At 38.0% G+C, this 24,360-nt stretch overlaps 1 pseudogene across 1 annotated transcript in view; it reads left to right on the forward strand.

Moving 5' to 3' along the window:
- The window catches only part of LOC108704896, a 237,947-nt pseudogene that overhangs the window by 156,402 nt on the left and 57,185 nt on the right, over positions 1–24,360 (forward strand). The window contains exons 3-6 of the transcript XR_005964674.1: positions 4,599–4,736; positions 12,612–12,665; positions 13,890–13,974; positions 15,593–15,632. The product of XR_005964674.1 is annotated as an aminopeptidase O-like (transcript). The remainder of the gene's footprint in view (positions 1–4,598; positions 4,737–12,611; positions 12,666–13,889; positions 13,975–15,592; positions 15,633–24,360) is intronic.

Below are 24,360 nucleotides of genomic sequence, written 5' to 3' on the forward strand. Positions count from 1 at the left end.
ATCACCTGACTATAGTTGGGAAGGGTGGGAGCTACAACATGGAGCTGGTCTTAAATATATTGATAATGGGTTGAGTGCAGAGGACTCTTGTATTTGACTATATGTATCACCTTTATACCACTTTTGTTATTTTTTTATTTCAAAAGGGTCGCCCTGTAACATGTATAATCAACATTTAAATGTGTAATAAGCTTTGGAAATCAGATGTATTTACTAGAATGGAGGGCCACTATCATTATTCATCCAGTGTTTGCAGTTCTTTACTGTTATATCACCTGTATGAACAATTTGTAAACAGTACAATACAGTAAATAAAGGAACAGTAACACTACAATATTAAAGTAATGGAAATATCATGTATTGTTGCCCTGCACTGGTAAAACTGATGTGTTTGCTTCAGAAACACTACTATAGATCATATAAACAAGCTGCTGTGTAGCAATGGCAGAAATTGAAACAATGCTATATGACACAGGTTAAATAGTGGATAACAGATAACACCATTCTGTTTTACAGAGCTTGTCTGCTATCTGCTGTGTAATCTGAGAATTTTCTCCTTGGCTGCCCGCATTGCAACACAGCAGCTTTTTTTTTTTTTTGTTTTATAGAAACAATAGTAGTGTTTCTGAAGCAAACACAACAGTTTTACCAGTGCAGGGCAACACTGCATTATATTTGTATTACTTTAAAACACTTTCATCTTTCATTTTTTTCAGGTTATTGTTCCTTTAAAGGAAAGTCTTTGCTTATCTCTGTGTATTGCAATTGATTATTCATTCATCATTGTTGCATGTGCAGGATTTCTTAGGTTAATATACCTGTAATACTCACTTTACTGTATTTATTTCAACATGCTCCTTAATGTACACAGGAGATATCCTTTCAAGAAGGAACTAAGAAACGCACCCATTAGGTTACATTAGCTGGATGCCTGGTAAACACTAGACCATCCATACCTGTTGTTATCTGTTATTTATTATCTGTTTTCTGTTATCATTCCTACAAATAAGTTGCCACATCTGCTTAACAGGAAAAACAGAAAAATTGAAGCTGCTCCATGTTTGATCCTTGCTAGACAGATCTAGCACAAATACACCCCAGCATAATAAACTTCTGCTAACAGAACAGCAACAACGATGGGTGAAGAGAGGGGGTTGTATACTGATCAACAAATTAGCTTCTTCACACAGATCATACATGGGGTAGCGTTATTTTCCCTGTTAAGCTCAAGAAATAATAAAAGCAATAGTGTGTGCGCTTAAAACAGTAATCAAATTCCATGTTCTGCAAAAGACCTATTCATTGCACTTATGTTGAAAAGGGGTGGTGGTGCCCAATGGCACAAACATAATGATGGCTTATGACATGGAAGCTGAAGGATACTGGATATTTACAGTAGGTGCTCTTTGGTAGGATGTAGCTAAATGCCAAGAGTTATATAGAGGAAGTGTATAATATTGTGGCACAGATTTAGATGTATGTCTTCAACGAGTAATGTGCATTGTCCTCTGCAGCTCAGGCCTGGCAATCTGTGGGTTCTGGCAAATGCCAGAGGGGCTGACTCAAGATGTCCGAGCCCGCCCGACCCACGGGTATCGGGCCGGCCCGCATAGCACTAATGTCTATACATGCAAGTGAGTTAAGTAATGCTAACCAGTACCCCAAAATACATACATAGTATACTGTATATGGAAAATATCACATTATGGGCCAGATTCAATTTACTGACAAAATGTTATATCATGGTTTATCACACGAAAACCCATGGACAAGGTTTAATTCAATGAAAACTTTTCCTATAGACCTCAATGGAATTTTCATGTTATAAACTGTGAGACAACTATTTCTGAATTGAATTGTATCTCAAAATGAATCTCATCCATGAGTTTTCAAGTGATAAACTGGATACAAACGAAAAGGCGATGTGTCAATGGCGGAGCACTTGCAGCGGTAACAGAGGTATGATGTAGCAGCACTGGATACGTTCAAGTTTCACATAATAAAGGATGATTTTTGGCATAGTTTAAAGCAGGAGTGTCCATACTTTACAAATGCTAGGTCTACTTTTAGGGATGTTGTCCCATAATGATCTACATCCATAAAATATTTGTTAGCATTCTATTCCATGGAAAATATTACTTAAACATTAATTTATGAGAGGAGGATGATTTAGACAAGCTGTTTGTTGACAGTGTCTTGAGACCTACATCAGCTAAAGGGATACTGATAGATCCCGATCTAACTTTTGGACACCCCTGGTTTAAAGAGTGCAGAATCCTAAATGTACAGAGTAGTAAGAAGAAAGGGAAATGTTGATGTGTACTGTTGCTGCAAAGAAGAGATTTTATGCCCACAAACATATTGCAACACAAGACTGGTATCTGAGAAGGTCAGAGACTAACAGCCTTTTACTTTTATCTACTGAATACCACTGATATCCCTTTTTAGCATTGATATGTCTAGGTTGTCCTATTCATAGAATGTACTAATTTACCTACTCAACCACTTGTGTGAAACTTACATCTCTGCATTAAAATATGTCAGAACAAGAACTTAGAGATGACCCTGTGCCCTTCTAGCCAGCAGCATGGGATCTATTATACAGAAACCAGTTATCTAAAAAGCTCTGAAATACAGCAATGCCAATTCCTCATTTTTGTCTGATTTGCTTTATCTTTCTGTAATAATTTAAAACTGTACTTGATGATTATCAAGTCATGGTGATACTAAAAATTAGGGTAAGTATTATAATATTTAGATATTTTTCATTTATTGGCCAAATTAATTCAGCAATGCCCATTCCTAATTTTTGTCTGATTTTCCATTTCTTTGAGTAATCATTTAAAACTGTATTTGATGATAACTAAGTCTTGTTGATACTAAAAATCGGTGTAAGTATTTCAATATTTAGATGTTTTTCATTAATTGGACACATTATTTCAAGGGTCAAAACCAAACAGGTGGCAACCCTACGCATTGCTAGTATGCTAACTATATGCAAATTCTTTACTCTATTGAAAACCACACACAAGCTTGTATCTTTGTTGTGGCTATTACTATGACTGAAGCACTAGTACATAGAAGTGCAAGGAAGCCCTGCCACTAACCACTGACCACGCTGTAAGTACACTCTGTAGTATCAGCTATGTGTAACACACTGCAGATTATATTGGTGAATTATAAATACTATAATAAAAATAGTCTACTGCCAAGTTTTACAGTATATGAGAGCAACATTTGTAAAAAAGAAAGATCAGAGCATGAAGTCAGTCTGTGTTATGTCAGCATTCTTATTCCCTGCTGTACCTACATAAACAAGAACTAGGAATATTACATTTCTTTCCACAAACAGTGACTCCACATATGTATGTAGTACAGCCAGAGCCTTATTTTGTGCTATAAAATAAAACAGGGGCAATAAAATTCTATACCAGCAAACCCACTGTATTTTCTTTCCCAAAAATTGGGCAGGATTTTCCATTAATATTTTTTTTATTTTCTATGCCTTTCCATGTGTGCAATCCATGCACATTTTCCAGTCTGTGTATAATCTTGCCAGGTTTCCAGCACTTCCATTCCATTTATTTTCTCGTTTCTTTGCATATAGACAGACCCAGTTGAAGCCATCACTGTCAGACTGGCTCTGCTCCCATCTTCATTCATTTCTTGCTCTCCAGCCCTATGTGGCTTTGCATTGATTGTCAATTATGACCTCGGTGCTGAACTCGTTGTAAATAAATTATTTCCTGACTGACTTTCCACTCGCTGCTTCTTGGCAGCTGAACCTCTGCCTGGGGACTGCTGTTAGACTCTGCATAGTCCTGTCCAAGAGAGGCTTTGTGTAGCTTCTGATCTTCTCATTGTTCACGTGGCTCCTGTGGTTCTTTCAGACTGCAACTACAGTCTGTGGCTCCTGTGGTTCTTTCAGACTGCAACTACAACTTTTTCTTATTAATACAAATATTTGTTTTTCTATTCCAATTTGGTTCATTTTGTTAAGATTGCTCACTAACATTGATATTCACCTTAAGTTTGGAATAAAACAAATATTTCTGTAAAGGGGTTATGTCCTTGCAAGACAGTCGCCGCGGCAGTATATAGAAACAACATAAAAATTAGTCTTCATAGGCATACGGCATAATATTTCTTTTACTTGTGTATAAGTATACAGGATGTGAGTAGCCATTATGTATTTCCAGAAGGATTCTGTGATCTCATAATATCACCTCAGTTCTTTTCATACAGAAGAAGTACTGCTTTCTATGCAGTCACTACACCACCACAAAATACCTACATTTTAAATTTCTTGTACACATTTATGGTACCCAGCATAAAGATTTGTTATCACATACCGTATATAGATGCACAAATAAGCAGACAAAAGGAAGTATAACTGTACATAATGCTAATTAGGGCAGTGGCATGATTAGTAGTTACTAGAGTCATGTGCAAGATATTTAAAGGGCCCCCAAAACTTTATGAAGATGATCTGTTTTGCATATTAACATTGCATATGGGTCAGGGTGTTGCATAATTGTTATTAGTCTAATGCTGAACCATTTAAAGTTGACTGATACTGCTATCTATTCTCCATTCAGTGGGCACAACTATTCACATTCTGGGTGTGTGATCTAATTAGGAGAGCGACAATGACAACCAGTGAAGAGTTGGTTGAACCTGTACTCTACGCAGTCAAGCATTACAGTAAAGCACATCGATATGTTAGAGTGACCAGGGTAAGAAGCCAAGTCTTAAAGGGCCCATCATAGCTAAACATTTAAACTGATAATAGACACCAGTCCATCAATTGCAATCCTTCTATAGGTTGTATCACATAGGATCACAGACTCATAATAGGCTACAACCTCCACATCTCTTAGTTGTGCCTCTTATGCAAAGTATATATATTTTATTCTTACTACCATGGTTAGCAGAATATTTTCCTGTTTCAGCTTGTTACTTTGTAGTTCTGGATTTATAGTCTGTCCAAACGGGTATTCAAGTCCCTCTTAAAGACTCTAAAGGAATTTGGCAGGCACAGCATTCCACAGCCTTGCTGCCCCCTCACACTGAAAAAGTATTTATATTGCCATTAAAGAAAACACCTTTCATCCAATCTAAACGAGTGAGCTCTTGTCTTTTATTCATTTCTTTGAAATGGAATATCCAATATAGGGATTCACATATTTCAAGATTCCCAGTATTGCTACAGTTAATAACCACCAGGAGCTCAAATGTAAACAGGACCAAAGGAAAAATAAAAGAACCCGCACAAAGGTTCATAGGTGCAAATTCACTAACCTCTGAAAATTGGCCAGCGACGGCTTCGCTCACAGCGCAACACTTCACCAGGTGTAGATTTGCCAGGACAACGCTAATTCACTAAAATCCAAAGTTGCGTCCAGAGCGCCGAACGCTGGCGAAGTTGCGCTAGTGTTACTGCGCCAAGCGAAATGGACGCTGAATGGACATATATGTTGCAGCAAATCCATTACACTACACAAGCCCGGGAAAGCTTAATAAAATAAAATAAAGTTGTTATATTGCCCTACACATGAGCTCACTGTTTATTTAGGTGCCATATGTTAGGAAATGTAGGGGGAAGGCAGGTTACCCCAACAAAAATGTTACACTCTTTTGCAGCCTATCACCCTGAAAAAAGGAAAAGACGCTAGCGCATTTTGGGACTTAATAACATTTTCAACTATCTTTTTAGGAACTCCTATCTGCTCTATTGCACTTCGCCTGGTCTGAGGTGGCAAAGGCAAGTCTGGCGCAAGAGGTAACGTTCAGTAAAATCCGCATCTTAGTGAATTTGCGTAGTAACGTCCATTCACCAGAGCGCAAATTCGCCAGGCGTTAGGAAGCGAAGTACCGCTAGAGTCTATCTCCTTCACTAGCGAAGTTACGCCAGCGACCTCTAGTAAATTGGACGAAGTACCAAAATGGCGAATTTTTGCCCGCGTTAGTCACTTCACCCTTGCAGCAAAAATAAATGTAAGGCATGTAAACTAGAGCTGTGGTAAAACAGACTCAAATAAGCAAGCCTATTCCTAACTACAACAGTAAATGATAGTGGCACCATAAATTTAACTGATCCCGGCTAATACTTTAGGCATAATGGTGCTGTCTGAAAATGATGCATAAAATAGGTGTGCTGATCTTTAATCTGTTTATATGCAATGTAGGTCGCTGCTCACTACCATGTCAACTACATCACATTGTTGCCCATGTGGCTTCCCAGCTGAACGTAGTATACTTAATCAGATAATAACAAATGCAAAAGGATGATTTCAAAGCTTCCTCTTTTAGGGCAGAGACACACATGGAGATTCGGGGAGTTTTGTCGGCCAGAGACAAATCGCCTTTTCTTCGGGCGACTAATCTCTCTGCAATGTCTTCCTGTCGGCTAGAATCTAAATTTCCCCGAATCTCCACGTGTGTCTCTGCCCTTAATGTTAAAAGAGATGCTAAATGCCAGGAGTTAGTTTGCTCACATGCCCCACACCCCCCAATACATGTTTGAGGCAATCCTGCTTATAGGTAGTGTTACAAAAAAAATATGATTACTGTGTTAAGTAGCACATTAGACTGTCTGTCTGTAAAGACTTCTGCAGCAAAATCATGGTAACCAACAAAGAACCTGTAGCAGTCAGCATGTAACTCTTTGAGCTACATATTGTCAAGATGCCATATTCACTCTTTTTGTTTAATTTGTTTTGATTTGGACTTTGACTCTGTTCTACTGGCTCAGACTCTTGAAACAATGTTGCCAGCCAGCTGAGGAGAACTAATGAACAAAGCTGGAGAAGACCTAGGGCCCAAACTAAGGGTAGGTCGAAGAGGCATGTGGCTAGGGTGCAAAAATGTGTTTGTTGTGGGGGGGGGGGTGCTAGGAACCTAGTCTTGTAGCTCTCCTGCATAGTGCTTCCATTAGTTCTGACCTTGTGAAAGGAATAATTGTTTTTTTTTGCTACTGGCATACATGGTGGAGGAGTAATAGAGGGATTTAGAACTGTGCAAGTAGGTGGGTGGATCTAGGAGTGTTGCAAGTAGTGAGTCCTGGAGGATTTAACAGATGCACCTGTGAGTGCCAGACCAGGTAGTATTTCCTAGGGCACAAAAACTACTTGGTCTGGCTCTGAGGAGACATGACTCCTGTTACACTGTTTTGAGTCAGTCCAAGATAACAGAAAAGTATAAAGAAGCACTGCTTTCAGTTGCAATTACTTAAAAATACTTTGTAAATGTTGGAATTTTTTTATGAATGTGTTGTGGAAATTCACTCATATGGAAAATTTCGAAGTAATAGACAGCAATGTGCCTATGGTAACCTGAAATGGGGTTTAGCCTGCGTTTTATTCACAGCAGGGATTTCCACAAAACAGTTTTACACTGTATATGCCAAACATATTTAAGTGCATTCTTCTGAAGCCAGAACAAACTGACAATCAGTATATGTATTAAACCTGCTCTTGGGTAGTGCCTCAGCCACGACAATAGCAAATTAAGACAGTAAAATTACAGATTTTTGAGTCACATTCCTTTGTCTTTCCTTTCCAGCATTCTCAGCTGTACGTGGCAAATTTACTTACCTTTGAAGTTGCGCCAGCGTTGGCTTTGCCGCACTTTGCCAGGGCGCCGCTAATTCACTAAAATCTGAAGTTGCGCTCAGGGTGGCAAAAAGGTAGCGAAGTTGCGCTAGTGTTAATTCGTCACGCAAAGCGAAGTTACGCTAGCGATGTCTAATTTGCATACGGCACCAAGTTAAAGTACAATGGACGTATATGTAGCAGCAGTTACATTACGCTACACAAGCCTAGGAAAGCTTCATAAAATGTCATAATGCCCTACACATGGGCCCACTGTATAGTTTAGGTGCCATATGTTAGGAAATGTAGGGGGGAAGGAGGGTACCCCCAAAAAAAATGTACAATCTTTTTCAGCCTATCACCCTTAAAAAAGGAAAAGATGCCAGCGTTTTTTGGGACTTAGAAAAAATGTCAACTTTTTTTGAAGCAATCCCTATCTACTCTATTGCACTTCGCCTGGTCTGAGGTGGCGAAGGCAAGTCTGGCGCAAGAGGTAACGTTCAGTAAAATGCGCAAGTTAGTGAATTAGAGTAGTTACGTCCCTTCGCCATAGCACAACTTTGCCTGGTGTAAGGGTGCAAAGTAGCGCTAGAGTAGGTCCACTTCGCTAGCGAATTTATGCAAGCGTTCAGTTAGAAAATCAGCTAAGTAACTAAATGATGTCACGCTGGTGAATTTTCGCTAGCGTTAGCCACTTCGCCCTTTAGTAAATTTGCCCCATGTGTTCAAATTGTACTTGCAGCCCCTCCCATTTTATACAAAAAATAACTCATCCATCATAACACCTGAACTTTCTTTTCCAGCCTCAGTGAACACGGTCACAATTATTCTCCTGGGAGTGATATGCTTTTCCTTTAGAGTCTTCTCAGCTACCATGCCACAGCATTTTCTTTCATTATGCAAAAATACAGGTTGTTGTGGGGAGGATCCCTTTAAAGGGGTTCTGTGCAGAGCAGCTAGGGCTCTGTGTCTTGCTGTCCTTCCTGCTCTTTAAACTTAGGATTTATAACATTTCTGTAGGAATAGACTTGGATTCATAGTCTTTCATAAGAAAACTGTCCAAGGAACAGGCAGTAGGAGTAGACAGACCCTGGTTCCCTGACATAATGTGGGCTTCATTTGTTTTGACAGGTAATCTCCTGCTTCATTTTAAAACTTTCTTGTTAAATATCACAACAATAAACCCCCAACATTTAAAAAATCCTTAATTAAGGAAAATGCTTCTTTTTTTGCATCTATAGTTCCTTCTAGAAGATTTTTGTGGATGTACAGTAGAAATCTGATGGTTTAAGTTCTGTCAGTTGCTTACCCTGGACAGCAGCAGTATATTGAATTATACCCTGCTGCAGAATATGTTGGTACCTTGTAAATATGTGTTAATAATAATTATAATAATGAAAAAACACAGAACTGAGAGTTTGCACAACCAACTGTTCATTTGTTTCTTTTCCAAGATTTGAGAACTGATGTGATAAATCCTGGATGTATGAATCATTGGCGTGACTGTGTTAGGTTCATTTCCAGTGAACGTCAGCATGTTTGCAAGAACTTACTGAAAATGTCTGTCCTGGGTGAAGAGCCTAGTGGGGGGGGCATGAAACATGTCAGTGTAACTCAATGTATTCGCTGTTAACTCTGAATGCATCTGTTCTTAAAACTTTATGAAATGTAAATGGGGTGAGTGGATTCACAAAAGTGATGTTAATACCAGAACATCATCTGATACCAAATTCACAAATATCTTGTCTCCAGTTTGAGCTTTTAAACCATAGTATCAATGGCGTAAATATAGAGGAAGTAAAGGGGCCCTGACTACACGGTCTGCTTCCTCTATAGCTTTAAATAAATACCCCCTCCCCAGTCACACCACAAGAGGGTGGGTGGCTGGTAATGTATGAAGTGTGCGATAGACCCCTCCGATGATTTTTTTTTTTTTGCAGGGGGCATGATGCAGTCTAGGTACACTGCTGCATTATATGTTTGCCACTCTTGCCTAAGCGCACTTCCTAGCTCTGGGCAAATAATTAGTTTGCAGAGATACAGAACAGTATATTGCAGTCAGTCACTAGTCAGCATTTACTCTGGCCATCTATACTCCTCTGTCCCAGCAGCCACTGGGTCTGCCTCCTCTATTTCTGAGGCAGTTATCAGCACAGTGATGTGCCAAAACAACTACCTCCAGCTGTGACTATGCCAACAAATGAGTGAATGTCGGCACCCCCCATTCCAGTCTCTGATTCGAAGATCATAAGACTTACACAACCTACTTTTCCTCAGTCAGTGAATGCAGAGGGGTGGCACAAAGCTAGCCAAGCACAAAACCATGCCCTTACACAATACTTCTCTGGACAGGCTGATGGTTGTATGAACAATTACAGCCTTTTTTTGTGAAAAATATCACCCTTTTGTCTTCATTATTTTTCCCTTTTAATAACATTGGTATTAAATATCATTTACTGGCCAGCTGGCAGCCATTGACTTAATAGAAGTTTTGTGACCCCCCCCATTAGCAGCTGTTTGGGGGTGTATCACTCTGCCGAAAATAATGCCTAGTGTTAATGACTCTAAAGTGGAACTGGAATCCATCACCCCAAAGGGATAGCGGTGGCTTAAATGGGATCCTTTAAAGGTTTGCCACATGGCGACAAACCTCAGGCAGGATTGACTGCATTTTGTCTGTGTGGTTTTTATGTTTTATATTATCTTCTTATATTACTTATGTATTGCTCCATGCATTCCAGTGATCTGAAACAAACAAGAATCTTGCCACAACCTAACGGGGTGGTTCACCTTTAAGTTTACTTTTAGAATGTTATAGAACAGCTAATTCTAAGCCATATTTCATTTTTAATTTTTTCAAGTTTTTTTTTAAATTATTTGACTTCTTCTGACTTTTTCCAGCTTTCAAACAGGGGTCACTGACCCCATCTAAAAACAGATGCTACTTTTTATAATTTATCTTTCATTACAGGACCAGTCTCTTGTTCAAATCAGGGCATGGTTGCTAGGTAGGGTTGCCACTTTTGCTGATGGCTAAACCAGCAGGGCAGTGATGTAAGAACAGGTATGATGACATCAGAGGTGGGCACAATGATGTTGGTGGAGTTATGACACGATAGCAAGACTATTGCATCACTTAGATGCAACTGGCTGGATTTCTATCCAGTATTTTCAATGTTTTAAAGTGTTGATTGCCCTTTAGTGTCTCTATTCTGTTTGATAAGTAAGCCCTATCCTTTAATTACAGGTATGAGATCTATTATACAGAAATCAGTTATGCAGAAGGCTCTGAAATACAGCAATGCTAATTTTCGAAAAAAACTTTCTTACTTTGGATTGAATTGCTTTTTTTTTTATCTGTAATAATAAGAAATGAAGTGCACTTGATAGTAACCAAGCCATGGTTTAGGTGAGTATCTTAGTATTTAAATGTTTTTCATTTATTGGCCAGATTATTGTTCGGGTTTCACAAGGCTGAAAACCCGAGCAGAAAGTTTAGACCTGAACAGGCCTTTACAAGAACTGAACTATTCAAGTCAAAACAAAACAGGTGGCAACCCTATTCCTAGGCAGTAATGTAACTAGAGGGGGGCGGGCCCTGGCGCGAGACGTGCAGACGGCCCCTCCTCCGTACGCTTGGAATTCATGGCGCGTGAGCTGCCGGGGGGCCCAGAGGGGGTGCGGGCCCTGGCCCAATCGTACCCCCTGCTCCCCCGGTAGTTTCGCCACTGTTGCTAGGGTAATTTGAACCCTAGCAAACACATTGCTGAAACTGCTAACTGGTGAGCTGCTGAATAAAAAAATAAATAACACAATAACCACAAAGCATAAATTTCACTCTCCACATCATACTAAAAGTTAATGTAAAGGTGAACAACCCTTTTACAAGGGGAACAGAATGAAAGAAAAATGGGGTTGGAAATGTCTGCTGACAAAAGCTTACAATCTAGAGCTCACTGTTGTGAGCTGTTTGTGCATACCTCCCAACTGTCCCGTTTTTAGCGAGACAGTTCCTCTTTTGACAGCTCAACCTGGAAAAGTGGACTGGAAAGTCCTGTTTTTATTTGCACTGAACAGTCAGAAAAAGTTTCTAACTTAATTGGCCTTTGGCAGAGAGCCCAGAACAGCCACAGCAGAAGATAAGATACTTTTGTAACAATTTCTAGATAAGCAAATAAGTAATTGTAACAATATAAGATAACAGGTCCCTTGGGAAAAGTTAGGCTCGCAATTCACCTTCATTAGCAAAACTGTAATAACTGGAAAAAAAACACAGAAATATGTTCAAACTTTCATAATCTGCCAAACTTTTGTAAAATGAACATGGTAATTAGGGGGTGTGGCCACCATAATGGTCGTGGTCAAAAACATTTTGACCAAATTTTTTGTCCCTCTTTTTATTTCTCCAGTGTTGGGAAGTATGTTTGTGAGTTATTATGCGTAGCAAGAATTCTGAGGAGTAAGATGTCACGTTCCTGTCCTTGATAGAAAAAGCTACGGATATTTTCCTGCTTTTTACCGATTATGAAGCTTTTTTTTTGCCATATTACATGTTGTTTAGTCAGTGCCGTAACATGATAAATGGCAGCGCGGGAATTTCTATGCTTCTATTAGGGCGCAGTCCGCTGTTGCTGCTGCTGCTGTTCCGTGTGGTACAGGGCAGACCCAAGTAAATATTAGCGGGGGGTGAGGTAGTTTAGAATCAGAACCATGAGAGTATTTGTGTCTGAAGAAGAACAAACGTTGCCGGGAAAGCCCACAGTATTGGGCAGGCTCCTCCCCAGCCGCCAGGGCTGGAGGTGTTTCATTTCCTAACAGGAGACACACAGAGAGCAGTGCGAGAGTGGAGGTGCCTCCCAACAGCGTCTCGTGGCTCCACTACCCCAGTGTCGGACTTTAGACAGCAGATGGATCATGGGGGAGAAATCCTCGCGACCTGACAGCCTGCGCCTGGGGGACTTCTGATGGAAAGCTCCATGTGCATCTTATTCTTGCCTCTTTCTCTCTCTCTCTCTCTAGTCCTTGCTGTTGGAAAGCCACACTTGGATAGGATGCCGACTAGCTGAGCAAGAGGTAAGAAAAGGCCAAGGAAGCAATGGAATGTCTCCTCTCTACTCTCCCTGCTGGACCTGTTGCACCCTGTGCTGCTGCAGTACCTCACTTGCACTCTACCTGCCTGCAACACTCACTCACTACTACTAGTACTACTACTCTGAACTTTCTACACTGCACTTTTTCAGAGTGGAGACAGAAAGCTGAAATAATAGGCTGCCTCATTGCACCTTGATCAGCATCACCAATGGTTAACAAAGCAGTCAGTGGCACGGTAAGGAAAGGGTGCCAGGGATATCCTTTGTCTACCAAAAAGAATGCAGGTAATTTCCGTCCTGCCATGCTGTACTCCCATTTACTCCGGAGGGTACAAAAGGGGGAAACGCATGTTGATTCGCCTGTTCTGCATCATCTTGCTTTTAACCCACTGAGTGCCAGATCAGGGACAATCCATTGTAAGAAATAAACAGTCTGTGTTAGACCTTGCTTGCTAAAATGCTAAATAGCTAAGTCCCAGGTAGAGGGGCTTAAAAAGAGACTCCCTTATTTTTTTTTTGCAGCCTCGCTGCTATGAAACAGTGAACAGGTTGTCGTATCTCCCTAGGAAAATATAAGGATGGAATAAACAGCAGTAATTTCAAAGGATCTCCCTAGTTTTGTGTTCCTTCTCCCCTCAACTAACTCAGACACTGCTGTGTCACTCGATTGCTTGATATCCCAGATGAATATGCTGAATATCAGTAATGGGAAACAAAACGAGTCTCCTTTGTTAAAACGACAGTACTTCGGGTGCCATGTGGGAGTATTACATGCTGTGTAAGGTGGGTGGGGCAAATGGTAAATTATTTATCTCTACTTGCATCCTAATTAAATATTAATCACATAATACATTCTGATTTCAGTGTAGCTAATTTGAGAATTCTAGTATGATTTATCACACAAAAGAGTCCATTCTGTTTAATATTGAGAGAACGAGACAACTTGATTAGAAATATTTTTGGGAATATTCTCCAGTTGTTTTCCAGCCAGTGAAGCAATGGAAATATGTGTGTGTATAGCCCCTCAAATAGTTGTAGTTCTTTACTCACACTGACCATCTGCTCCCAACTAAACAGTTGTGTCAATTTCTTTGTACTCCAGCTGCAGCATCCCCCACTTGTTAAAAACTGTTGGAGGTGAGGGGAGTTGTAGTTGGTATAAAGTTCAAGGTCTGAGAGTTTCCTGAGTAGTTTTTCTTATTTGCAGGTCTTAAGGTGGATCGGATTCAACCTAAAAAACAAAAAAAGGCAGCAGCAGGAAAAGGCCACACATTGAAGAGTTGGATGAAAAGGTAATGGATCTTTTTTCAACCCTTTAAACTAACCTCCTTCTACTGGTAATAAGCTTTGTTCATTAGTAACCCTAATCATTTTTGTATACATCCGTTTGTAAAATAAAAACTGAAATATAACATGGAACCGTAGTAATTGTAGCTTTAATGAAAAGTGTCCTTTTATATTGTTACCCTTACTCTTCTTGGTTCCAAAGCATTGAAATTAATTTATAGCTAACAAATTACCATGCTTCTATTTTTGTAGAAGCTGGAAGCAAAGAAAAAATAAAATATGCTAGTATATATGGTGGGATTTTGTCTCCCTTGTAGCTGAAAGAACTGGAATTCTTTTTGAGTACCATAAAGTGTAAACTGTCCAACATGCTCTCGCGTGATGCTCAGCCATTTTGGATTCACATATCCCAGAGGGATTGATTTGCCCCCAGCATAAACATGACATTCTATATGACCTATTAAATAACACTTGAATTTTTGGTTTTGTATTTCTTGTTTCATTTATATTAAAATAAAGACAAATGTGTATTTTTGCTGCAAAAGTGCTTGGGCTGATGGAAAAGCAATATTTAGGTATACTTTAGGAATGCTGTTGAACTGGAATAGATTGTTCATTGGTTGAACCTGTTTGTTTTTCCTTATTCTTTTCATTTCTCATTCTTGTAAGGCCATCCCAAAATTAAAGTGATCATCCTCCTGTTGAGATTTTCCAAACCTGAACTTTTTCTGTTCAGTGATTCCATTTCCAAACCCAGCAGTGTTTTCCAGAACTCACTGCAATGTGGACAACAATTATATCCATGCATGTGCATCTCATTACACTCATATACTTTTCTGCATCCTCCTTGTGTATTTTATAGTATATCCTTATCCCTTCCTTATGGTTTTTTTAACAAGAAATTAACTAATGCAAATAGCTTTTAATTATTATCGTTGTTATACCTCAAGTTTTAGACACAGAATAGTACTTAACTGTGCACCTCACCCCTCCAAAGTTTTAAATATAAGTATTTTGCCTGAGCTTCATGCACATAAAGTGATTTGTCCTAGGCCATATTTGTATGTATGATTGTATATGTTTAATTGTACTACTTGAATACATAGAGGTGTACATTAATAGTATAGATGGGGGAGCAAGCAGTACAATAAAATATTAATTCATATATACATTACAAAGAATAAGTGGCATCTGTCACTCAGGAGAAAGGAGCAACATTCCCCACTGAGCATACACTCTAATCAAGTAAGCCTTATGTAACTAGTGACGTAACCCATCATTCATAAAAAATCATAAAGCGCTATAAACAGTACTACCATTAAGTGTGAGCAGAGTAGAGTATAGCGTTCAAGACCATAGATATACAAGCTATACAATCAATGAACAGCAGTGGGATAAGCCCTCTGCAACTTTAATTACAGCTAAATTGTTATATATTTACTCCTGGTTTTGATTTACTCCATTTATGCATCTAGCTGTTACAATCTAACGTTATTGTTGAAAGTACCCATATGGGACCAGAACATTGCATAATAACCTTTTTTGTGTGTGCATGTGTGAGTGAGTGCCATCATTCAATCATAGTGTGATATACAATAGCATCCTTGCCATCCTTCATTTTAGTGTCTCCCTGATAGATATGTATTGCATTGTATAGAATTGCATATTAAACTGTTACAGTTTAAGAGGATTGATTTTTTTTTTCATGTGACAAATGCAGGTTATAATATATTAACTACTTTTTAATTACTGTTGTTATGGATCTTAGAAAAAGAACAAAACTGCTCTTTTCCTCCAAATGGACATTTAAGATCCCTACACCCCTACCTAGTTACTGATTATTTCCTTACTCTTGGCAATGGCAATTAGAAGCTTACGTACTGTTGTTTTTCATCTTACTTTAACGATCAGTTACTGACTGAACGGCACAATTTGTAACACAGATTTTGCTCAGTGACACTGATATTGTGTGAAAAGAACACTCCAGACCTTTTTGCCACCTTCTTCTGCTTGCTACTTGTCAGTTCTTGCATTTGAAGTTAAACTTTTTTTTTATTTAAATCAAGGTCAGCAATTAATTGTGGATGTGCATTTGTGTGTGTGTATGTATATATGTATATATGTATGTGTATATATATATATATATATATATATATATATATATATATATATATATATATATATATATATATATATATATATATATATATATATATACACAAAGTTTGAATGCATAATTTGGTTGAAATAGAAATCTTATAACTGTTTAGAAATTCTGTGATTTTGCTTGTTAACATTGTTTTTGAGCAAATAAGCTTCCTACAGCAGCCCTCAAAGTTTTGGTACTACAGATAGTTGGATGACTTGGGGCCTAGACAAATACACTGAAGAAATAAAACTTAATTAGTGATTCTATTCTTGTCAACGATTTGGCTCCATTTGCACTTGGTCAGTTCCCTGAGAGGAATAGAAAGCAACAGGGAGGCTGATCTGCTGCCCCAAGCCCCATAACAGAGCACAGCAGATTAAAGCAAAATAATGAACTGCTTTTGGTCCAAAGCAGACTCAAAGATGTGCAATTAAAAGTTTAAAACATCCATTATTTACTCCCTGTCTAAGTCATTTCCTCTCTAACAATAATTAGATCTGTGTTGGTTCAGTTGCTATCTTTCTGGCCAGCATTCCCCTTTCTCAAGAGGCACCTCGCAAAGCAGGCAAGAGTAAGTTTCATTCCTTTGTTGTCTGAGCAGCCCATGCTAGATGGCAAATCAAAGGGTTAAAACCCCCCCAATTAGCTTCTTTAAGTATCTTTTCTGAAGAATATCTCTTAGGGGGTTATTTATCAAAGTCTGATTTTATCTCAACATTTTCTGCTGCAAACTCCGATCAAATCTGCTTGGGTTTTTTACGCTTATTTATTACATTTTCCCGAAAAATTGCTTTGCAGCAAAAATCAGGTTTTCACGATTTTTTCAGATTTTTCACCCGAAAACCATTTTTTTCCCCGGATTTTCCCCCCGATTTCTTATATTTTTTGCCCAGAAACTCCCATTGACTTATATGCAACCCCGACAGGTTTGATATGCCGGATTTTCTGATTCGGACTTTTCTATCCTCTGGCTTTAATAAATTACGGAAAATTCCCGAATTTTTAAAAGTTTTATTTAAAAAAAAAAAATCAACATTTTTTTGGGATTTTTGCATTCAGAGTTTAGTAAATAACCCCCTTGCTGGCAGGCTTAATCTTTCTATCTTATTGTTAAAATGTTCCTCATATCTTTGCTCTTTCCTGCTCTATAATTTTGTGAAACTCGGTCTGTTACTTATATTATATGGTTATATATTGTACTGGCTGCGACCCTGTGATTTTTCTTGCGTCCTGAGCTATAGTAAAAACAATATTGTTAGTTATGAGACTGAAAGCTACCCTCCTATTTATTTAATTTAGACATTTGATATGCTTTATTGTTTTTCTTTTTTGTAAACTTGACTGCGATGTTGTGTTAGCTTGCTCTCATGCCACTAAAAGTTTTTTGTACGTGCATTTTAAACTGTGTTGTTCCCACATCCTCTTAAATAGTATGTTCTATTTAGCATTATATATATATATATATATATATATATATATATATATATATATATATATATATATATAAAAATATATATATATAATATACAGTATAGCACAAATAATAGAATTGGCACTCTGGTTACAATAATGGATTTATTGCAGCAGGTACACCTAACACGTTTCAGGAGTTACTCCCTTAATCATAGGCAGTGACTCCCAAAATGCATATCTGCAGCTTGCTGCAATAAATCCATTTTTTAACCAGAGTGTCGTCCAATTCTATTATTTGCGTTATATCTATACAGTGGGGAGGCTGTGGACTCAGCACCTGGTCTCTAGAATATAGAAGCTGCTTTGAACAAGGGGGGGCTTGGAGAGGTCCTTTTCATTTGTTTGCAGCTAATATATATCTATGCTTAATACCCCCTATCCAAAATATGGTGCTGATGGGTAAAAATATTTCGGAATGTTTATTATAAGTGGTGTTTTTCTTTACTATGTTGTCATGATCTGATACAGGTATAGGATCTATTTTATGGAAATACATAAAAGTCGTTTTCCTTAGCGTCCTGTTTAAGTAAACACATTTTTTGTTTTGTGTTACTGTGTTCACCTTTCTCCGTAAAAACAGAACATTATTATAATTTTCCTAATGGTAACAAAGCTAGAATAAATTCTTTTGGGTATTTGTAATGTTTAAGATGCATATTTATCCAGTGTTAAATTAGAACTCACTACAGAAAAACTTGCCGCTTTCGATTTACTCCTATGGGATTTTTAGAAGCATAAAATACTCAACTCTGACTTTCACCCAATGATAAATACGCTTCTAAAAATCCCATAGGAATAAATAGAAAGTAGGTGGGGTGAATCTGCCTCTTAATGTTTTGTAGCCTTAAGGACTGGTTCTTCAAATGGCAGAAAGTTCCCTTATCCAAGAAACCCCATGTTCCAATCCAAGCATTCAAGATCCAGAAGATCCCCTGTATGCCCTTTCCAGTTCTCAGACTGTACTCAAAGCTCAGTAAACTCTCTTCTTTCATTTCTGCATTTTGGTGGATGAAGTGGCATTGACAAACTCTGTAATCTGCTCATAAATGTTTGGTAAACATGCAGGGCATATGGAGAATTTGAGCTGCTTGAGGAGGTTGGTGTATGGCAGGCTAAGTGGTTCTACTGTTTCTGTGTTAAGTCAAACACACTCAGGTAATGTGAGCTCAATTTTGTAATTTAATGTATTTAAAAAGGCATATGCAGCGCTTTACATCATTGCTTTCTTGTTTACGTCATATATTTTTGTAGCACATTGCATATGGTGCAAGACAGAATAAAGGGCGGTTTAGCAGTGACAAACAGTGTTTCCTACTATGGTGGAGACAATGCTGCCTTTGTTTAAGCAGTTGGTAAAAGTTTTAATGGATTACTGTATGTAGGGTGTTATTTTAGGTATGCATTCTCAGACTTCATGGTAATCATGTAATGGAGATGTTTGGCTGCAGATATGAAAGACCTGTCTCATTATTTCTTAAGGGAGTCTAGCGTGTATTTCAGAGATTTCAACTTTCTTTGTCACGGCTCAAAGCCTCAAAGAATGTTTTGAGGGTGCAAAATTTGTTTGTGTTTTAAGCAACAATTCTGTAAAAATAACTGTTGATAACAATGGCCTGATTAAATAACACAAGTTAAATGTTATTTTATCAGAAGAATAACAGTCTAAATATTGTTATGTTTGCATAATGCAATTAAAGCTGAATTTTTGGGGATCCGACAGATTATAATTTGTGCTTGTGTATTTTCAGAGATGCGGCAAAGCTTTTGCATTAAAGGAGGGGATTTCAGTGTTTTCAGGTGTTACGATGTTACAGTGTTTTGTTTTTACTTAGAGAAACAAAGGAATAATTGGATTTAGGGTGTAGGGTGAGCAGCTTTAACTATAACCCAGTTTAATTTTTATGGGGATCAGCCTGTGATTTGTTTCCTGTTTTTTACCCAAGTGTAGCAGTTTTAGAGGTTTCCAGTGTTTAACAAGGGGGAAAGGGCTATAGACAATCCATGTGCCTTTGATTGCTTCTGAATGAAGCAGTATATTTAAGTAGCAGTTTCTGAAGGAAGTTGACTTCTGCTTGTATTCACAAGGATAAGTTGATACAGTGTGTGTTTTATTTACTTTTAATGTATAGTCATGCAATATCATTTATTGTGTGCTGGCTTTATAAGACCGGCTGGTCGGCTCTGTATGTACGACTGATGCTTTATGGCAATTTCTTTCTAATATGATCATCTGTCTTTTACCAAATTTAGACATGAAAGAGTATTGGTGCACTGCCAGCTTCATCCTTCAAAAGCATGCAAAGAATCAGGGCCCTGTGTGAATATCAGACTGTCAAGAGTAGCTGAGCTTTAGGCCATGAGATGCCGTTCCCAGATATAAAACACTGTAGACAACTGCTTAACATTATCTTTATTACTAAAACTGATCCCATTGCAGTAGAGCAGGAAATACAATTCTACAAATCTTTCCTTTATTCCAAAGGTGTTAGCGTTCTTTGTTTGTGGGTAATTACACATGGCATAATCCTTTTACTGTTTTATTTTAAGACTCCATATTAGCAAGTAATCGGTATTTTGTCTGCTAAAGACATTTCAATAGGCAGCATTAATTGAAGCTTGATGCGGTATCCATATTGTTGCAAAAAACAATCCATTGTTTAGTGGGGACAGACTAAAGGTGGCCATAGACTTAAAGATCGCCAAACGAGCGGACCTTTCCCCGATATGCCACTAAACTGCGTGGCTATATCGGGGGTAATTCGAGCGTTTGGCCTTATTGCCGAACGATCGAGTTACGATGCGCCAAGCAGCTCCGAAGGGTCGGTCGGGTAAAAATCCAACCTTCCCGATCGATATCGTGGCCAGATATCGATCGGGAAGACCCGTCGGAAGCCCCCATACACGGGCAGATAAGCTGTCAAATCAGTCCAAACGACCGATATCGGCAGCTTTATCTGCCCGTCTATGGCCACCTTAAGTACCATACATAGGCTGGTAACACTCAAAGAAGAATGCTATGCTAGAGCACTGATCCCAGTGGAGTTTACATTTCAACATTAACCTGGTTGCTACTACTGTTTGCATGCTGGATCCACTATACTGGTAGGTTACCAGTAAAATGGTAGGTTACACAATTTCAGAAGTGTCATCATTATGTCAGACATTGACAGCAGAGGTGTTCGAAAATTGTAATGAGCTTTACCTTCCATTTATTAATTAACATTAAATAGCATAAATTCTGGACAACTCACTAGACTGATGTAAGATCTAGTTTCTATTATGATTGTGCAGTCATTCGTCATAGTCAATGTTGAAATGTGGAAGCTTGCTGTTGCACGTATATGCATAATACTTAAAGAAATAAACTTCATAAGAAAATACAGTATATACTTTATATATTTATTGAGTTCATTCATTATTCATGATACAAATAATCCAGTTAGGCATAGTCTGAAATTAAAAAAAAAATGGTGCTGGTTCCTGTGTGCCTGCAGAGCAGAAGAGCGTTATGCAAGGTAAGCGAAGTACTACTGTGCAATTTCAGATTGCTTCTAGAGAGGGGCATACTGAGATGCGAAGAAGTTTAGAACACACAAATATATTTTTGTTTTGCTGTTGCTAACAACATATCCAAAGCAGTAGTTATAACTGGTCAATGTATCAGCCCTGAAGAAGACCAAAGAATACAGAGAAAAAAATACTTATAGTATTGTGTAATCAAATCTAAACACAGCATACATTAACATTGCAACACTGTGCAATGTACTATGCTAAAAGTTTTTTTTTCTCTCTAGTCTTTGATTTTTGTTTTGGGTTTTAGACACTTCTAATTGCTGAATGGGAACAACATGAAGTATTGGCGTGCAGTAATGTTTTTAACTTTGTATTACCACATCCAGAGATGTCATGGTGAGATTTGTCCTCTCCCTAGGAGTGGGTGATTGATAATATTTATGTACCTTAGGAAAGATGGAGACATGTTATTGTTAGAACTTCTTTTCTGATAAATCAGGATAAATAACATTATGAAATCAGCTTCACCCTGGTGCTGATTCTGACATAGATGTCCAGGGTTTTTATTTATTTTATTTAATTTGTTTAAGCTTCCCTTTCTACTTCACTGATATGGGATGCTGCACCTTTTTTATTCTTGGATTCCTGTAATAAGAAATTTGCTATAACAAACAGCCTGTTTTTCAGTCAGAATAACAAATGGTGCAATCGTGTTGGCCACAAAAAGAAAAGCCCCATGCTGTTGCGTGATACAAATAAGGGTGTGTGTAGATCGGTTGTTGTTGTTAGTGTAAGACTTTAAAAAAGACAGCAAATCAGATTGCAACAGTGCACAGCTTTTTACTCTTTCAGAATTAAAAAGTGAGTTGTATTCAAAATTAAAATTTTAAATCCATTTAAAAAGGGAGGAGCCAGGTACTTGGATAAAAGTTAGCCCTGTTATGTAAGTGGTCTGCCATTTATTCAGACAAGCATAGTGAAAGAATGATTCACATCATTTAAAGTCCCTCTTTTTTGAGCCACAGTTGATTGTTATAGATTTTTATTGCTTATTTATTTTAACCCTGCTCTATTGTAATCCATAGTAGATTGTACATATATTTGTACAGAAATCACCACCTTGGGATCTACATATGAACTGGTGGAATTCTGATGACGTTATCAACTTTTTTGTGACATATTTTTTATTATATCTGACCATATGGATCTTTTTTTTGTGGAAAAGTTAAATATATTTCCCTTGATTTTTTATATAATAAGGAGAGTTTTATGGGGTTTTTCTGTTAATACATTCAGTATCAAATTTTTCACTTGATAGTTTTGTATTGGAACCGTATGGACCAAGCATTTTATAGTATGTCTTTTCCACCATTTCATATTTGTTTATATTAAGTGGCCAAAAGCATTATATTGTTTGCCAATTTTATACCTTGCTTAAGCACTCACAGTTACACATATGTCCGCTTTATATTTTAGTGTTTTTAGAAATACGTAACTGCAGGAAAAGTTTTTTTAAAAAGCTGTCGCCACTTTGCATTGATGTAAACCCCTAAAACATAAAAGCACAGGATGAGGAGCCGTTTAAGTGGTCTGTGAATGAAAGGGAAATCACTTGTACGTCCATTACAGCAGTGTGTTTTTCAGGAATACTAAAGCCTAAAAGTGAGAATAGGGTCATAAATTTTTAAATAGGTTTAAATATCCTGTATTCCCAGCCAACCTGTGTTAAATTCCTTCCATAAAATCTAATCCCAAACTGGTGTTTTTCGATATTTTTGTGCGATACTGAACAATTGTTATGTTACTCTTGTTTGCGCAAAGCTTCAGTAAAGGAAACATAAAATCACAGTCCTGGAGAGCTGTATAAGAAAGAAACCCTGGTGTAAAAAGAAAAAAAAATGCACCCATCCTGAGAGAATGTTTGCATGTTGTGTAGCAGTATGGGAGAGAGAAAATTCCTTAAGTTGCCTACATGCAATGATATGCACTAAGACAGGGATGACGACACTTCACTGTCATAGGGTCTACATGCTACCGGGCCTATTTATTTTGCTGTGTAAAATGTAATGGAAACGGTGTAAAAAGCTGTGTAAACTAAATGGAGAATTTATCAAGATGTATTTTATTTAATCTAGTGTGAATGCCTGATTTATTACCAGTATTTTAAATCACTTCAGACCTTTGTAAGTAAGTTGTGGTGGAAAAAGCTCCAAGAAAAAATGTATTAAAAATTGCTTTTTTTTTACACAATGAAGCCTGGCGATGTGTAATAATTTTTTTTTTTTTACACTATATAATAAATTTGCTCCGTATTGTATGTTGCTCCGTAGGGTACCTTGCATCAGGACCCACCACCTACAGTGTTACCCAGGCATATTTAATTATTTAATCGAATAATACCCATTTCTCCAGCCATCTGAATGTGACTAAATGGAGGACCATTATAACGATGATCTCTAATCTATTTCCTCTGAGTATAAACATTGTTTAGGCCCCACACATCAAACAACTGTGTGTCAAATTGGTCATTCATAGTCATATTACTCCATGGGCTGCCAACTTATTCTAACTAGATACGGTGTGTCTCGGTTGTCCATAAAAAATCATGCAGGTTATTCAACAGCAAATCATTTTTGCATGACGTTCAGTTGGTGCTGATATAGGTGTTGAAGGTTTAAGTATTGGTAAAAAATCTGATTTCATGTCACTCTACATGGATTTATGCTTGCTTGAGGTGACCATACCCAGACCAACAAGGCATGGTATCTGACCAATTGGCCCACAGGCTGTTTGAGGGTCCATATATGTGTATGGATCACCTTGCTGTTCTGTTGTTTGGGCTAACCTGGAACCTGGACTGGAACAGCAGGGACTGAAAAGCCTCCACTTCCTTTTGGCCAATAGATGTTTTAATTGGGTTAAAAATAAGGTTAAATGTTAGCTGGCAGTCACCAGCTTACATAGTTACATAGATAAATTGGGTTGAAAAAAGACAAAGTCCATCAAGTCCAACCCCTCCAAATGAAAACCCAGCATCCATACACACACCCCTCCCTACTTTCACATACATTTTATATACCCATACCTATACTAACTATAGAGTTTAGTATCACAATAGCCTTTGATATTATGTCTGTCCAAAAAAATCATCCAAGCCATTCTTAAAGGCATTAACTGAATCAGCCTTCACAACATCAACTGGCAGTGCATTCCACAACCTCACTGTCCTGACTGTGAAGAACCACCTACGTTGCTT

This window comes from Xenopus laevis, chromosome 1S (genome assembly GCF_017654675.1).
Source record: "Xenopus laevis strain J_2021 chromosome 1S, Xenopus_laevis_v10.1, whole genome shotgun sequence".
Lineage (NCBI taxonomy): Eukaryota > Metazoa > Chordata > Amphibia > Anura > Pipidae > Xenopus > Xenopus laevis.